The sequence below is a fragment of the Talpa occidentalis genome, unplaced genomic scaffold (assembly GCF_014898055.3).
Source record: "Talpa occidentalis isolate TD23 unplaced genomic scaffold, MPIMG_talOcc4v2.1 talOcc4.2, whole genome shotgun sequence".
Lineage (NCBI taxonomy): Eukaryota > Metazoa > Chordata > Mammalia > Eulipotyphla > Talpidae > Talpa > Talpa occidentalis.
Genome location: NW_023602073.1, coordinates 33,997,984 through 34,012,601, shown reverse-complemented (window position 1 = coordinate 34,012,601; position 14,618 = coordinate 33,997,984). Strand labels below are relative to the sequence as shown.

At 50.9% G+C, this 14,618-nt stretch overlaps 1 pseudogene; it reads right to left on the bottom strand.

Moving 5' to 3' along the window:
- Positions 1 to 8,740: 8,740 nt before the first annotated feature.
- On the bottom strand, positions 8,741 to 11,061 carry LOC119251191 (class I histocompatibility antigen, Gogo-OKO alpha chain-like; annotated as a pseudogene).
- Between the last annotated feature and the right edge of the window lie 3,557 nt (positions 11,062 to 14,618).

Genomic DNA, 14,618 nt, shown 5'->3' with positions numbered 1-14,618 from the left:
GTTATAGGGACCTGATTCCCAGAAAATATCAGAGGGCAAGTTTCTTGCATGGGACAGACTCCAGGAGGCAGTAAGCCCAGTCTCCCTTAATCTCCTTTTGTCATATTTCCCAGTCCTGACCTGGGTCTTCATTCACAGTTCTGGAAATGTCCCTGTGGTCTAGATTAGGGGATTCCTTTAAGACTTCAAGGCCTGGCCCCTCCATGGTCTCACATGATATTTTATTCCCACAGGTTGGAAAGGAGGAAGCTACTCCCAGACTGGGGGTAAATGGATCAGGTTTATGATTACTCAGACCCTTGGGATAGTGTAGATGGAGCCCACAGGATAAGCTGACCCATCAGTTCCTCCTACATTCTCATCTCCTGTGGACCCTGACCTGGTTCTGTTTTGTTATAACTCAGGCATGACAGTGCCCAGGGCCTTGTTGTGCCTCATAGCATAGGTGAGACCCTGGAGGCCTGCAGTGGAGGGGCTAGGGCAAAGAGGATGGGGCCAGGTTATGGGGAAGCTGTGAGGGGGACATTCTGAGGATGCAGTGGACTATTGAGAATGTCAACACGGGCCTCCCTTGGTGGTGCAGCACCGGTTCAATCCCCGGCCACTGGCGAATGTCCCACATGGTGCGACAGACCTCTCCTGCCACGCCCGCTGCACCCCCTCAGCAGTGTATTTCGTCACTCTGCCTATTCTGTTCCCTTCTCTGGCTCTGGTGAATTCTCTCACCCTCCCACATTTCTGACTGTACCCAGTGCTTGTATGAATAAATAAATAAATCTTTAAAAAAAAAAAAAAGAGAATATCAACACTTTTGTGCCTCACCTGAATGTGTTCCTGACAATTTTTCCTTTACAGTGTGGCATAGCTACCTTGCATGGACTAAGAGATGCAGATTTCTTCTGATCCCCATTTTGTGACCTCAGTATCCCCTAGTTAATCCACAATGAGATACAACTTCATACCTACGAGAATGGCCCATAACAAAAAGACCAGAAACAGGATGTGGAGAAAAAGGGGAAAGTTCTACACTGTTGGTGGGAATGCACACTGGTCCAGCTCCGATGGAAAAGGAAATGGCAGTTTCTCAAATATTAAAAATGGGGCCTCCCTGTTGATCTAGGGGTTAAGTCTCAGTACTGTCACTGCTGTGGCCTGAGTTCAATCCCTGGCCAGGGAGATAACCGACATGGTGCAGACCTCTCCTGTCTCGCCCACTGCTCCCCTCAGCAGTGTATTTCAGTAGATCCACCTGTTCTGCTCCCCACTCTCTCTGGTGAAGACTTTCACCCCTGCACCTCTGACCTACACCCCAGTTCTTCTATGTAAAAAAAAAAATTAAATGAAAAAAGTTTAAAAAAAAAGATTAAAAATGTATCTGCCATGTGATCCAGCAATTCTACTCCTTAGCATCTACTTCCAGAATATAAAAAGACTAATTTAAAGGGAGACATGCACTCCATGTTGATTGCAGCACTATTGTCAGTAGCCAAGTTGTGGAAACAACTCAAATTCCCCAAAACAGATAATATATCAAGGAGATATGGTCTGTCTACACTGTGGAATACTACTCAGTGTTCAAAGAAGATAAACTCAGGGCCTCCCTGGTGGCACAAGGTGTTAAGCACTGCACTATATGAAGCAATCCACAGCTTCTGCAGCACGAATTCGATCTCTGGCCGGCAATGGAGCAACCCACATGGCACAGCAGACATCTCCTGTCTTGCCCGCTGCTCCTCTCAGCAGTGTATTTTCTTCAGGCCAAACATGGAGCTGGAAGGGATTATGCTAAGCAAACTAAGTCTGAGGGAGAAAAACAAAACTACTTGTATCACTTCTATGCGGAATATAGAGAAACCAAACAAAAGTTCAGATAAAGTCAAACTAAAAAACTAACTCTTGAAATCTGACTAGAACTGCAGCTACCAGAGGGGAAGTGGGAAGAGCAAGAACAAAGTGTGGAGGAGCACAGTGGTGGATTATTGGGAATTGGGTGTGGTGGGTGTGGTGTATTAAAAACACCTGAAGGGGCTCATCTTACACTTCCAACAATGATGTAAACCAACTTATATATATATATATATATATATATATATATATATATATATATATATCTTCTGGGTTCTCTGGCTGCAAAGTGCATCTACATGTGTCTGTGCTCATATCAGCATAACGTGAGGAGGTGGGGAGACTGGCCTAGCCCTGTCACCAGGCCCCTCCCCACACTGACCTGTGTCTCTCCCTGATGACTTTCCTGCTCCAGCAGAGGCGGGGCTGACTCCACCCTGCCTGTACTTTGTGTTTTCCTGAGAACAATGTCTACTTCCCTGCTGAGAATAACCATCCACATATGAAATTATTTTTTTACCTTATCACATGGGGTTGATGGGTTAATTAGAAAGATTTGAGAGGAAATAAAGAGTCCTGAGGACCAGCCACAACTGCAGGTTTGCTGTGCTGAGTCTGTGCAGGTGGGGGCGGGAGAGGCTGTGAGAAGCCGAGGGGGACGGGGCCTGTGTCCAGTCGGTGCTCAGTGCGTCATGGGCTTCGATGTCGTCACTCCTCAGGGGTCATCTCTCTGCTCCTTTGTCCTTGTCCTTCAGGAGCACCTGTCCCAGCGGGGCCTGTGTAAGGGCCGGACAGGACACTATGCAGGTTTTCTGATCCCATGCAGACCGGGTAAAGGAGGAGTCAGAGTCCTCAGTAGTTTTTTGCAGGTTTTTTATTTGGGGTTCACCAGGCATATGGCAGGCAGGGGTGCTGGCTGGGAGGCTGGCAGGCCTCCCAGCCCCCAGCAAGTCTTCACTCTATCTGAGCTCTCTGGAGTTTGTTCTGCTGCTTCTCGGCTTCTGCTTCGGCTTCTACTGGTGCTGCTGCTGCTATTGCTGCTGCTGCTGCTGCTCCTGCTCCTGCAGCTGCTGCTAGTGCTGCTGGCGTCCCCCCGTGATGCCGCCCTTAAAAAAGCACAGTCTTAGCTCAGCTGAATCCCATCTACCTATGCCCACACCCTATTCCAGGTGCCCGCCATCAGGCATGCATTCAGGACAAGGATCCATCATCTATCCTGATGGCAGAAGGGCAGAAAAGCCTGATATTTTCTTTACCCTACAGCCTGTGATCACAGAGACTCAGACATCACCTGGGCCTGTCCTGTCTCCAGAAATGTGGGTGGAGTTTGCATGAAGCCTAGTCAGCCTAGGCTCAGGTCAGAGTTCATTCCCTAGTCCTCATACTCTGTGTTTATGATTTTACTTCCTGGGTTTTATTGCTTTATGCCTGTTCTTTTTCATGTTTATAGACCAGGGGTTATGTCCTCTGGGCATCCCTGTCTAACAGCAGCAGGAGCATCTGTCATTGTCCCCATATGGCTCAGGGCGGCCCCTGCTCACAGGAGTATCTGGTGTTAGAAATTAATGTCCAGACTCAAATAGTTTTGGGACTGTTTTTTTTTTTTTTAAGATTTATTTATTTATGAATACAATTACTGGGGTATAAGCCAGTGGTGTGTGTGGGGGGGAGGGGTGAGAGGATTCACCAGAAAGAGTGGGGAGCAGAACAGGAGCATCTACTGAAATACACGCTGAGGGGAGAGTGGGCAAGACAGGAGAGCTCTGCTGCGCCATGTGGGTTGCTCCCTGGCCGGCTGGGGATTGAACTTGTGCTGCAGTGGCTGGCAATGGCTTGATAGCTCTGTCTTTAACCCCTGTGCCACCAAGGAGGCCCCGTTTTGGGACTCTTTTTGAAAAGATTTCCATCTTTTTTCCCACCATGTAAAAGGACCCCATTTGGGTATTAGTAGAGAGGATGATCAGATAATTCCTCTTCTTAGATGAGTCCCTGTTGGGTTTCTGTCTTCTCTGCAGCTGCCCCCTCTCCCCACCCTCAGGTCTGATATCCCAGATCTAAACTATGTTCACTGCTGGTTAACAATAAGATCCATAAACCTAGGATCTTCTTTTTTTTTATAGGCTTTTTTAAAAGATTTATTTATTTATGCATACAAGAACTGGGGTGTAGGACAGAAGTGGGGGGAGCGGTGAGAGGATTCACCAGAGACAGAGTGGGGAACAGAACAGGCAGACTGACTGACATACACTGCCGAGGGGAGAAGCAGGCGAGACAGTGGCTGTGGATAGCTTGATAGTGCTGTGTCTTTAACCCCTGTGCCACCAGGGAGGCCCAGGATCTTCTTTTCTAAAGGGAGAAATATTCTTGTGTGTTGTGGTGTGCAGGTTTGGGGGTGTGGAGAAAAAGATGGGGGTTGGGGGAAGGAGCAGAATTTGTGATAAAAATAGAGGGGACACTGACGTCTCTGAGAGTGGAGGTGTGTGTAGAATGTGGTCTGAGGCTATCTTAGTAAAGATACTGTCTCTGCAATGGGGAGGTGCTTTACCCTGATCCCTGATCATTCATAAATTAATTGTTGTATCAGATGTGTGACAGGCTGTTTTTGCACCTAGGAAACCTCAATGAACTAAATACAGCCCAACTTGCTGGTCTGTGGAGCGTGTGTCCTGGTGGGAAGGGGAGACTGGAGACTGTGACAGTAAATAAGGGGCGTGTCTGGTTAGAATTGGGTAAGGATGTGGGGAGGTGACCCAGAGTCAGGGTGCAGGGGCAGGGAGGATGGCACAGGCAGTGTGGGAGGTCTGGGTTCTCCACGTGTTCCCAGATCTGTCAGTAGGAGCCCCGGCAGGTGCTCCAGGTCCTAATCATCTCCCATTTCCAGCCACAGCCCAGATCCTGATGGTGCAGGACGTCCTCACAGAAGGAGCCTGGGTGCTGAGAGGGTCTATGGGCACCCGAACTCCCAAGTGAAAATGGGCGTGTGAGCATGTTGTGCAGGGAAAGGGGCTGTAGCGGCAGGAAGGCACAGAGCAGGATCTCTAAGACCCTATGCAGATGGGTAAAGGAGAGTCCTGGAGCCCTTGGTGACTTTCTCAGGCTTTTATTGGGATCTACCCAATCTACCCGTCTACTCAGGTACACGGCAGGCAGGTGTGGTGGGGGGCAGGGAGGTGGCAGGCCTCCCAGCCCCTGGTGAATCTTCACTTTTCCTGGACTTTCCGGCGTTCTCTCATGGTCTCGTTCTCTCTCTTCTGCTTCTCTTTCTCTCTTCTGCTCTTGTTCTTCTACTCGTTCTCATTTCCTTTCTATTCTTTTCTCCTTTGCTGTTCTGCTGTTGTCCCTGTGACACCACCCTTATAAGCCAGTCTCAGCCCAGGTGTCCCTACGTGTGCCCACCCCCCACTCCAGGGGCCGCCATCAGGCATGCAATTCAGGACCGCAGGGTCCATCATCAATCCTAGTGGTTGGAGGGCAGAAAAGCCTGATAATCACTTTCCCTACAGGGGCCTTTCCTGCTCATAGATCCAAGAATAGATGAAAATCTTGAGATAGGGACAAGGCCTAAGGCAGGCCCAGGCTGGGCAAAGGAAGCCACCGGGTGAGTCACTTAGAACCAGCCCCGTCTGAGAGAGACCCCACAGCTGTCCCTGGAGCTTAGACCTTGGACTCCCAGCAGAGGAGCAAATACTGCTCTGGTGCTCTTCTAGCTATTCATCAAGTCCTTTCCGCCAAAAAGGGTCCGGGGAACCCCCTGCACACATGCTTGGAGGCTCTGCACACATGCATACATGCTTGGGGGCCCACTCCCCACATTCGTGCCCAGGAGGGAAGACATGACAGGGAAGGTCTCCCTCCTCTGTGACGTGAGTCCTCTGCTCACTAGAGGAGGCAGCAGAGGTCCCTGAGGAGACACTCGGAGACTCTCCTTGGGCCAGGCTGTGAGGGAAGGGCCTGCATGGACACCGCCGCCTTCCTCTGACACGTTCCCTCCAGTTCCTTAAGATACAGCAGAAAATAATGCAAATCTAAATTCTAGAAAATAATTCCCAAAAATGTACCTGCATTGCTGTTATCAAATCCTAAACAATACCAATTATCACACCAAAGAAGTAGATGTGACTTCTCATCCCACAGGGTCTTCTGTGAGCCAGAATCTAATAAGTAGGAAATGTGCAAATGTGCATTGGAAATGACATATATGCTTGAGGGCCACACTGAGACCCCTCCAAAGACTACGATATCTAAAGAAATGGAAAAAAGAGAAGTTTTGCAGGAAGAAAGCTGGGAAACTGCCTTAGTCTGGTATTGAAGGTTAACACCATCAGTGATGAGTCAGATGGACACGATGTACCCTTTTTGTGTTGAGTGGAGAATGACCCTGCATCCCTGTGGTCTACTTCCCCAAACCAACAGTCTCACTAAGAAAGGAAAAAAAAAAAAAACCCTAAATTAAGGGACAATAGTTCTGAGCAGGACTCTGTGATGGAGGCTAAGAGTAGAAAATTCAGGATGGAGGAGTCACATGACCAGAAACTGGAGGAGGGGATAGAAGTGATTAACATCGTCATTAAACCCACTATAGAAATGAAAAACACTTTGGGCCAACTGCTATAGCAAGTATCAGACACTATAGGAAGTATAAGGAGGCGCAGACCAGAGCTGGGATATAGGGAAGGAGCCATTGCAGAGAATCACTGCTCCTGACAAATCAGCCTAGTCACACCATAGAAGTGATTAAAGATAGATAACAATTGCACAAAGGAATGAAGACCTCCCAACTAGAACACTAAACCAGTGCACTGTGGGAAGACTCAGCTCTGCTCCCAAGGCAGCCACCTGGGACCTGCAGGCTTCTGCTAACACACCTTTGTTCTGCTAACAAAGCTCCAGGTGCAGCTTTTCCTGTCTGCTTGTGTCTGCACAAGCATCTTCTTTCCGTGTGTGTGTGTGTGTGTGTGTGTGTGTGTGTGTGTGTGTGTGTGTGTGTGTGTGTGTGTACGCACACGCGAGCCACTTAAAGGGGGACTCTAGAGAAATTTTTCTCAGAGGTGACCCAAGAACCCCCCATCTGTGACACCAGCACTTCTCCCAAACATCACTCCTCACCAGTGTCAATGTTATAGAAACAAGGGAAGCCTGAGAAACTGCCTTCTAGGCAAACTGGATGGGATTATGGAGCATAAAATACACATTAGCCAAAACTAATGAAAGCATGGTGTTTAGTAATTATGTCCACATTGCTGCATTAGTTGTAAAAATAAAAATTTTACTCATGTAGGATGTTAACACTGAAAATGGGATAAACAAGACCTGTGTGGGATAAACAAGACCTGTACACTTATGCAACTTTTCTGTAAGTCTAACAGTATTCTTTAAATGTTATTTTTTAAATGCCCTCAACATTTAAAATTTTTTCTACTTTCCAGTTTTCCCAAGTATCGTTATCCTGGGACTGGAGTAGGGATTCTGGGGGGGAAGAAAAATTTGGGAACCTCACACCCAGGGCAGGCTCTGGAGTCTCCTCTCCCTGAGCCCTGCAGCTCTGACTCCTCACAGAGCATCTCACCCCCAGGACGCCGCCCCCCAGGACCCCCAACTCTGCCCCCACCCCATCCTGGCAGATCCACCAGAATCCGGAACAGTGCGGCAGCGCCCCCGTGTGGCCACAGGGCTGAGCACAGGAGCCCAGAGTCGCCCTTTCTCCTGCTCAGCCAGGCCCTCCCCAGACAACCTGGGCCCCCAGCGGCAGGACAGGGATCTGCCACAAGGGGGTGCCCAAGTCCAGTGTCAGGTCAGAAGACCTCAAATTTTCTTCCTAGTGAATCCTATGGACTAAGGATAGAACCAGGTTTCCAGGTTTTAACAGCTGATTCCCAGATTATGGACAGATCCTCCAAATATTCCTTGAGTCTTGGAATGGAGCCTTTGACTCCAGAGTCTCTGTAATCTGTTTCTGCTTCCAAGAGTGAAAGGCACCTCCTCCTGGGAATCAAACTTCAATTTCCCCCAGGAGCCCAGGACCTCACCCAAGTAAAGGACAAGTTTTCTAGAAAAAGACAAGGCCTGTGAGCTGACCATTGAGCCATGTCTTGCAGCAGGGGGCAGCGGAAATGATCCAACTGGGGAAGAGCTGGAGGTGGTATGTGGGTAGATAATTGGTGGGAGCACCACACCTAAGGGTAACAATAACTATAGAAAGATGACCCACTAGGTAAGAAAATAAATAAATATATATATTTTAAAGTTCACCATCCCTGAATGAGGGGCAGACAGAGGAGAGTTCCCAGGGCATGGCTAGGAAGATGGGGAGGCTCCTGGAAATGGAGCAGAGGATGAAAATGGGGACTAGGGGATGGGGCCCAAAAGGAGTGGTGGGGGCACCAGAGAGGATGGGGCCAGGATGGGCAGCTTCGGGGACACTGCCGGGAGGAGGTCTGTGTGGGTGACACAGGCTCTGGCTGGGAGAGTCTCTGTTTTCTCCTGGTAGAACTGCAGAGGGGTTGACTCTATAACTGACCAGTAAATTACTTGTTTTGGGCCTTTTCCTGTCCATGCAGGGCTGGTGTGACTCAAACACACATATTCAGGCTGATGAAGGAGAGAGATGAAGAGAAGACAGATGTTTGGAGGAGGCCCCCATTTCCTGAGCCAGAACATCATCCTCAAAGGGCAGAGCAAGGCCTGTGCTGCCCTGGAGGACCAGCCCTGGGAGGCTGATTCTGGGGCGCCAGGGCCCCACTCCCTATAGGCGTGCTCACACCTCCAGGCTGCTGACAGCCCCTCTGTGCCATGATCCTGCAGACACTGCTCTGGAGATAGTGTGAAAAAAATAAAAGCAAACAGAAAAATTAAATGGAATCTGAAAACAATAGGAATAATTTTAATCAATCAGATTTATTTTGAAGGACACTTTAGGGGCTGAGAGTCACATCAGAGCCCTGGGTACTGTCATTGCCTGGGGGAGAACAAAACAGAACCTGGTCAGAGAGGAGATCACAGGAGGGACTGATGGGGGTGACTCTCCCATTGAATCCACCTATACTGTCCCCAGGTGCTCAGGGATCCAACCCCTGATCCACACTTACCTGCAGCCTGAGTGTAGCTTCCTCTTTTTCCACCTGTGGGAAGAGACATCATGTGAGACCAGGGAGGAGTCAGGTCAGAAGCCTAAAGGAATCTTCTAATCCTGCACCGCAAGGAAGTTTCCAGAACTGTGAGTAAAGACCCAGGACAGGACTGGGAAAAATGGAGAAAGGAGGTGAGGGGGGACTGGACCAAATGCCCTCTGGGCAACATACTTGTGTGGATGGTACTTCTCATTAACCAGGCAGGGCAAGTTCTCCCTGGGACATGGAGGCCCCCAGTGGACAAGATCCCCCACTCCCTTCCCTACCTGAGTGCTTCTTCCTCCACATCACAGCTGCAGCCACCGCAGCTCCAGTGAGCACAGCTCCAAGGAGAACCAGGCCAGCAATGATGCCCGCGGTGGGATGGATTGCTGAGGAGGGGGCACTGGAAGGGAAGGGAGAGTGAGACCCTAAGCCCCAGGTCCCCCATCCTGAGCCACTAGAGGTTTCCCAGAAGGGGTCCTGATTCCAACAAGCAGAAGCTCAGTGCCCATGTTCCCTCCTTACCCCAAGTCAGGACTCGGGGCTCCAGCAGTCCCTCATGCTGCACATGGCACATGTATCTCTGCTCCTCTCCAGGAGGCACCACCACAGCTGCCCACTTCTGGAAGGTTCCATCTCCCCCAGGCCTGGTCTCCACCAGCTCCATCTCCTGGGTCAGGTCCTCCCCATCTTGCTGCCAGGTCAGGGTGATGTCCGCAGGGTAGAAGTCCAGGGCCCAGCACCTCAGGGTGACCTCATGCTCAGAGGTGGGGTGGTGGGTCACATGTGTCTTTGGGGGATCTGAGGGGGTAAATCAGAAAATTCACATCTTGGGTTTCCTCCATGGACACTGAAGTATCCTCATGTGACCATCCTTGGAATGGACAGGACAACTGGTTTGGAAGGAAGAAACATAAAATGTAAGAAGCAGGGTGGTAGTGGTGGGGGAATCTATGAGATTCCCTTATTCCTTAGAAAGTTCTAGAATCAGGATACAAGCCCAGGCTAAGATGATGCAGGTCTCCAAGGAGTGGATCACAGACTTTATTTCCGACGAGGGAGGAGGGGAGAGGTGAAGGACACAGAAAAGCAGGAACCACATAACTGAAAATGTTCTCAGACCAGAAACAAGACTGAGAGAGAAACTCGTGGTTCTCAAACAGGCCCCTGGTCAAAAGGACCCGGTGACGCGTGATGTCAGGGACTGTCTGTCTTTCTCAGGAGAGACGGGATCCCTTCACTGTCCTTCAGGAGAAGCCGGAGTCTCTGGGAGTCTCTCTAGTGCAGAACATGAAACCCAGGGGAGTCCCCCTCTCGGGACTAGAGAGAGGACTCATTTCCCGCAGTGACTCCAGGCAGGGGGGGACCGGGAGGCCTCCAGGCCCCTCTTACCCGTGCGCTGCAGAGTCTCCTTCCCGTAGTACTCCAGGAATCTGCGCAGCCACCTCAAGTTACTGTCCTCCAAATAGTTCCTGAATCTCTCTGCCTCACCCAGGGCTTCCCATTTGAGCCGGGTGATCTGAGCAGCCCTGTCCACAGCGGTCCAGGAGCGCAGGTCCTAGTTCAGGGCAATGTAATCGGCGCCGTCGTAGGCGAACTGGCTGTATCCCGGAGGAGGCGCCCGTCGGGCCCCACGTCGCAGCCAGACATCCTCTGGAAGGTGTGAGAGCCTGTCCAGAATGAAACGGGGTGAAAGTCCCGCGGGCTGTTCCCGGGCAGGTTGCAGAGAAGCCTGGAGGGGGAGACCCTGAGCGACCCCCCGTCCGTGGGGATGGGGGTGCTGACCCGGCCTGGACCCGCGCCAGCTCACCTCTCTCGCTCTGGTTGTAGAGGCCGCGCAGGGAGTGCAGCTGTGCTCTGTACCACAGTATGCGGTCCCTTAGGCTCCCAGTCCTCTCGTCCCACTCCTTCTGTTCCTCCTGCTCCGCCTGCTCCGCCCAGGGCGCCCTGGCTCCAGGCTCTGGCCCGGAGAGTCGCTGTCGAAGCGCTTGAACTGCGTATCGTCCACGTAGGCCACCGAGATGAAGTGGGGCTCCCCGAGGCCGGGCCGGGTCATCGCGGTGTAGAAAAACCTCAGGGAGTGGGGGCCTGGGGGCGGGAGGGGAGACCCGGCCTATTCTTCTCCCCTTCGGGGGCTCGAGTCCCGGGGGGCGCCCACGAGACAGAAAGTGGGTGAAAGACGAGCGAGAGTGAAAAGCGGCTGCGGGACGAAAATGGCCGGGACTCGGGGGGCCAGAGGAGGCTGGGGTCTCGGGGGACAGAAAGGGGCCAGGACGGGGCGGGCCAAGGTGGGGGGACAACTAGGGCGGCGGCGAGGTCGCGCCTTTCCCACGCCCGCCCGCGCCCTCGCTCCCGCCTCTGGGAGCGCCCTGTCCCCTCCCGACCCGCACTCACCCGCCCGGGTCTCCCTCGGGGCCGCGGCCCCGCGAGCAGGAGCAGGAGGGCTGCGCCCCCCATCCCCCAGGACGCGCCTCCACCCGGGCTGGGGAGACGGAGTCCCGGCGGGCGGGCGAGGGCTTTGGAACGGGAGCCGCGGGGCTGCTGATTGGCTGCTCTGGAGACCTCCAGGCAATGGGGAGTGAGCCCTGGGGTGACTCACCAGTATCCAGGCAGGAGGACCCGCCCAGGCTGTGAGCCCAGAAGTGGAACCGAGGGGAGAGGGCGAATCCCCAGCAGTCACCTTCCAGCCCTGCACCCCGCGCTGGGGACTGAGACCCAGACAGCCACACCCGGAGACCTGGGACTTTGCCGCCCCCTCCTCTCCTGCTCCGAGACCTTTGCCACACCGTGTCCCTGAGTCCAGGCCCAGGGACTGGGTCCGCAAGTCTCAAACATTTTTCTTTCAGAAACTCTGTTCAGTCTCACAAATTATTACGGATCCCATGTATCATTTTGTTACGTGGGTTACAGCTTTAAACATTTACTTTACTAGAATAAAACCTTTTTAAAAGATGTTATTGCTTCTTTACTTTAGAATATAAATAACCTGGGGCCTCCCTGGTGGCGCAAGGGGTTAAGCATCAGCACTATGAAGTGACCTGTAGCTGCAGCAGCACCAGGTTCAATCCATGGCCAGGGAGCAACCCACATGGCACAGCAGTCCTCCCCTGTCTCACCTGCTGCTCCCCTCAGCAGTGTATTTCTGTAGATCTGCCTGTTCTGCTCCCCACTCTCTCTTTGGTGAATCCTCTCACCGGCCACACCTCTGGCCTGTACCCCAGTTCTTGTATGCATAAATAAATAAATCTTTTTTAAAAAAGAATATCAACCTATGGTACACTAATGATGTAGTTTTTGGAGTCAGTGGGTTTGGAGTGCGGGGTCCTTGGGTTCACTCTGGGAAAGGTTTCACCAGAGTTCCTGTTTCAGCGACACACATAGAATTCCCCAGGCGAGTTACTCCACAAGACAGAGACATTATTAATATTTAAAGAACAGATTTATTAGACAAGGAACGGAAGAGTAAAGGACACTTGCATAGACACAAGCGGGCAGGAAGAGGTGTCCCCCAAAAGGGGCAGGTTTGCTGAGAGAGGCCTGCATGGCTGCAGGCGGGTGGCCTTGAGGAGAGCTGCTTCCACTGAGGGAGGTCAATGAAGAGAAGTGCAGGCATGATGCAGGTCATGGCCAGGCAGGAGGCTGCTGCCCTGCAGAGAAGAGAATTGGTGGAAAGATGCACCCGCATAGTCACAGGTGGGCAGAGGGATTGCTGCCCCCAGCCTGTGCAGAGACTGCACTGACATAGTCTTTTTCTGTTTGGGAGGGGTCACTCCTCCTGAGCCTTCAAGTTAGTTGTTGATGTTGGACAACTATGCAGAATCTGAAAGGGACAGGAGAGTCTACAATGGGCTCAATCTCCATATCTTTACCCTTGGGCCTGTGCTCTAGACAGCAGTCTGATACCCGCTTGGATTTTCTGCTTTGTAATCTAGGCTTTGGAGCCTAAGAATCTTGGTTTCTAGATCTGTGTCAGTGGCTGTGTTAATCCCTTCTACCTCCTGCTCCTTGTGTGGGCCAGATTTCTGGTCTTGGGGCATCTCCTTTCCAGTCTTTTTCTATTGCTCTCCTCCATCTTTCACTAACTTGACAACTTCCAGTACTACTTTTACTTTTGGGATTTGTGGTGAAAAATAAAGTGAAAAAAATTTTTAAATAATTTGATTCCAGTGTAATGAATACTGAAAATCTTTATAACTTAGTGGAACAATATATTGCTTTAAAAAAAATCAACACGTTAGCACAAGACCCAACCAATATGCAAGAGAGTGATGAGACCATATATTATTGAGCAAATGAATATAATAAAGATTCCAGCAGCATTTCCAGTCTTGGTGCAATTGTAACAGGGTGCTGCCCAGGAAAAGGGGAAGGTCCATGTCCCTTGCCCCACTCAAAGGAGGGTGGAGCTAAAGAGAAGAGAAGAAGCTGCAGAGGAGACTGAGGAAGGAAGAAAGCAGGATGGAGCCATAAGGAGACCTGGAGGGGGCACATGGAACAGAGAGACACGTGAAGAAACTACGCTTACCTTTTGGTGCTGAAACTGATGTGGGTGAGAGACCCGTGGGGAGGTGACAATGGCAGCTTTTATCTTGATTTTGAATTTGCTCTTTTCCTCCCAATCTTGTCTGGTTATTTCTGATCCTTTTCTGTGGGTCCCCATTCGGGTGGTCTTTTACCCACAAGGGGATGGGTAACATGGTTGGTTGATTTAGAAACTATATTCTTTGTCTTTTCTGTATTGTTTACTAATTGTATTCAAGTTCCTTTCCATTACAGTCTTAATGTTCTGTGTGGATGCAGTGGATGGCTGAGCCTATTTAGAGCAGGCAGGTTTGCAGGGCCTGGGGTGCTCCTCTCTTTGGCCTGTAACACAATGAACACTCCCATGCAGGCATAATTAACAAGTTTGCTTACTCACAGCTCTGTCCCTTTTAAGATGCATGGCCAGGGCCTCAGCACTCTTATCTATAAGGCTGGGCAGTCAACCAGCTGGCCTCTCTCTTAAAGGGCATCCCCAAATGCCTGCATCTTCACCCCTTGCCTGGCCCCCCTTGTTGGGGGACTTTGCAGCAAATGGTTGTGCCTGCTGAAAATTATGCTATTGATGGAGCAGGAATGAAAAAAATAAATAAATAAACTGAAAAAGGAAGCACACACTACAGAAACGTGGGTTTCTTTCACAAGAAGATGGGGGTAGAAGAGATTAGCATAACCGTCAACTCAGTTATGGAAACTAGGATCCTTAGGCACAGACTACACAGTTGTGAAAACTAAGATCGTCCGGCACCAATGCCTGGAAAAGAGTAAATTATCAAAAGCAAGACAAAAACCGCCATTCCACCTCCCTACGTGTCTCTTCACCCACATCTGTGTCACCCAGTCCCCATGACCAAAAGGAAGCGCCAGTTTCTTCACGTTTCTCTCCGCTCCATGTGCCTCCTCCAGGTCTCCTCTGGCTCCATCCTCTTTCCTCAGTCTCCTCTGCAGCTCCTTCTCTCCCCGCTCAGCTCCACCCTCCTTTTGGGTGGGGCAGGAAACCTGGAACCTCCCCATTTCCTGGAGACCATCCTATTACAGTGGGATAACAGTTTCCCAACAAAACACTGAAAGTTACCACCCTGCGGGGTAAATGATTGTCAGGCTTTTCTGCCCTCCGCCATTAGC